The sequence below is a fragment of the Echinops telfairi genome, unplaced genomic scaffold (assembly GCF_000313985.2).
Source record: "Echinops telfairi isolate 266 unplaced genomic scaffold, ASM31398v2 ScPeMD7_11;HRSCAF=52, whole genome shotgun sequence".
In the NCBI taxonomy this organism is placed as follows: Eukaryota; Metazoa; Chordata; class Mammalia; order Afrosoricida; family Tenrecidae; genus Echinops; species Echinops telfairi.
In genome coordinates, this window is record NW_022103908.1 from 36,142,639 (window position 1) to 36,146,360 (window position 3,722).

The 3,722-nt window shown below is 42.3% G+C and overlaps 1 pseudogene; it reads left to right on the forward strand.

Moving 5' to 3' along the window:
* The window catches only part of LOC101658581, a 17,224-nt pseudogene extending 13,847 nt beyond the window's left edge, over positions 1–3,377 (forward strand).
* Positions 3,378–3,722: the final 345 nt, after the last annotated feature.

Below are 3,722 nucleotides of genomic sequence, written 5' to 3' on the forward strand. Positions count from 1 at the left end.
GCCCAATGTCCATCTGCTACCTTAATACTAAACCTATGAATATGTGCACATGGATCTACTTCCCATAATCATATATAAATCTATTTACATATGTACATGCCTGTATTTAGACATCTATACATCCTCACTTCTAAGGAGCATTCTGGTTTTACTTCCTGTAAGACAGATTTGTTTGTTCTTTGGGTAGTGCATTGTACTTTCAATACTCTTCACCAACACTATAATTCAAAGGCATCAATTCTTCTTTAGTCTTCCTTCTTGATTGTCTGACTTTCAAATACATATGAGGTGACTTGGGTCAGGCATACCTTCATCCTAAAAGTGGCATTCTTGATCTTTAACACTTTAAAGTGGTCTTGTGTGGCAGATTTTCCCATGGCAATACTTTGTAGGATTTACTAACTACTCCTTCCATGGACGCTAAGTGTGGATCCAAGCAAATTGAAATCCTTGACAAATTCAATCTTTTCTCCATTTATCATGATGTTGTCTATTGGTTCAATTCTGAGGTATTTGTTTTCTTTACACTGCATTCCAATTCATACTAAACACTGTAGTCTGATCTTCATCAGCAAGTGATTCAAATCCTCCTCCCTTTCAGCAAGCAAAGCGTGCCATCTGCATTTCACAAATTGTTAGTAAGCTTTCTTCCTATTCTGCTGCCATATTCTTCTGCATATAATGGCAATTCTCAGATTGTTTGTTTAGGGTACAAACTGAATAAGGTGAAAGGACACAACCCTGACACAGACCTTTCCTGATTGTAAACCATGCAGGATGACCCTGTTCTGTTCACACAATGGCCCCTTGATCCATGGACAAGCTCCAAAGTAAAGTGCTCTGGAATTCCCATTCTTCTCAAAGGTGTCCATCATTTGCTTTGGTCCCCACAGCTTCCTTAGTCAATGAAACACAAATAAACATTTTTATGGTATGCTCTGCTTTTAGCCAAGATCCATCTGATGATGGCAGTGATGTCCCTTGGGCCATGATCTCTTCTGGATCTGGCTTGAATTTCTGGAAGCTCTTTATCAATATTTAGCTGGTTGTGATAGTTACATAATTTCATGTCAACTTAATAAATAGGTGTAAGGGTGGAGTCTAGCTTGTCGATGAGGTCATAGCCTGATGATGCCTCCTCGTGGGTGTGCCTTCTCATGAGGATGCTGGGAACTTCCTCTCTTTCTCCCTGGAAGTGGGTCTCCCCCCACCCCACCCCCCCTCTCTCTCTTTCTGTTGGTTTTGATCTTCCTGCTGACAAGTCATACACTGAGAGCGGGAGGAACCATGAGGAGACCTGTCCCAGAGCTGAGATGCTCCCAACGGCATTGGATATATGAGACTTTTGCACCCATCAGTCTGCGATCTTCCAGTATTTTGCATCAACTGTGTGAGTCAAAAGAAGGATTCATGGACTAGTATTGGACTTATGGGCTAATATTGGACTTATGGACTTGATCTGGACTGGGCTGTGATGTTTTCAACTGCTCTTTGATATAAAGCTCTTCCTATGCACATAGGAGTGTCAATGAGTTTGTTTCTGTAGTCAATCTGGACTAACATGCTGGTATTGTTGTTGAACTATCTTCAGTAAAATTGTGCTTGCATATGACAATGACAATATTGTTTGATACTTTCTGCACTCTATTGAGTCACTTTTCTTTGCAATGTTGGTCAAGAGCTGTCCCCCAAATTTCCTTTGGAAGCACTCACAGACAAGTGAGTCCTTCCAGACCTCCATCTGCTTGTTGAAACATTTCAATTGACATTCTGTCAATTCCTAGAACCTGATGCCTTCAGTGCAGGATAGGCTTCTTTTTTTCTTACCACTGGTTCTGATCACATGCTACCTCTTGAAATAGTTGTTCTTTTTGATACAGAGGCTGTGTTTTCCTCCCATCATCTTTTGATACTTCCTGCACCATTTAATATTTTCTATCACAAATTCCTTCCATATTGAAACTCAGAGCTTGAATTTTTACCTCATTTCTAACAGCTTTAGACAGCTGAGTGTATTTTCACATTTGGACTTCCCAACCCTAGGTCTTTGCACAATTTATTACAATACTTTGTCAGCACAAGCTGCCCTCTGCAACTTTCTGTTCAGTTCTTTTACTTCACCATTTCTTCCACTTTGTGTTCAACAGAAACTCTCACCGTATCTTCCGGCATCCACTTTGATCATTCCTTTCTTTCTTATATTTTTAATGGCCCTTTGCTTTCTCTATATATGATGTCCTTGATGTCATCCAACAGGTCATAAGGTCTCCTGTTAGTGTTCAATGAGTCACATCAGTCCTTGAGGCGTTCTCAAAATGCAGGCAGAATATATTGGTGATTGCATTTTGGCTTTTCATGAACTTGTTTTAATTTCCTTCAACTTTAACCTGAACTTACATGGGAGCAAATGATGGTCTGCTCCACAGTTCACAGAGCTCTTAAATAGCAGATTAGATATAGCTGAATAGAAGTACTTAGAGATAAATATGATTAAAATTTTCAAAACGTAGCACAGTTTGCAAAACAGGATAGGAGGCAGGGAGGGTAGACTGAAACAATATCTCTAATCATTCTAATTAGTCGTTTGTCCCTCTTGTTGCTGGCCACTGATTGCCTGTGCCCCTCTTTTCCTCAGCTGCTGCCCAGCTCCGAATACAGCCAACAACATAGGTTTCAGAGACCTGAAAGCCTCCACCAGCCTCCAGGTGCTCAGTGATTACCTGGCCTACCAGAACTACCATCGCGGGTTATGTGTCACTGCAAACTGATGTGGCAATGTTTGAAGCAGTCTCCGGCTCACATTCAGCTGACTTGTACCGTGCCCTATATCAGTATAATCACATCAAATCTTATGAAAAGGAGAAAATCAGCTTGTCAGGAGTAAAGAACGCTTTGGTCATGTAGGACCCCACTAATGTGGAAGGCATCACAGGAAGTGGAGCAGCAGACAGTAAGGATATTGATGGCATTGACTTCTTTGGATCTGAGGAGGAGGAGGAGGAGGAGGAGGAAGAAAGTGAAGAAGCAAAGAAGTTAAGAGAAGAATACCTTGAAAAGTATGAGTCAAAAAGCCAAAAATCCTATACTTGTTGCCACATCTTCCGTCTTACTACATGTAACATCTTGGGATGACAAGCAATATGGCAAAATTGGAAGAGTACATCAGAAACATTCAAGCAGACTGGGGCTCATCTAAGCTAATTCCAGTGGGATATGGAATTTTAAAACTTCAAATACAGTGTGTAGCTGAAGATGATGCAATTGGCACATATCTGCTACAGGAACAGATAACTGCCTTCGAAGACTATGTGCAGTCCAGCGACATGACTACTTTCAACAAGGTATCGAAGTCGTTCTGGATGGTTGCGATCAGTTAAGACTCACCAGTCCGGAGCTCCTGCAGCCAGACCAGAAAATTGGGAGGGAAAGAGGGACCAGATTTAACCCTAATGTTCTGGGATGTGAATGCAGCATGCTGGCCTGGAGAGGGGAGCCAGTGGAGGGTCCTGAGGGCTTGGCCCCCATACCAGCTACGTGGACAACTGCCCCTTCCCCCAGAGAATTTACTTTAGAGGACAACACTAAAGCTGCAGCTAGGGGAGAGGGACTTGTCTGATCAGAGCACACGGGAGCAAACTAATGGGGAGGAATAGAGAGTGGAGCACATTCTGGCCCACCAGGCCTGGAGGATGATATTCCCGCTCCCAACAGCCAATGCACAG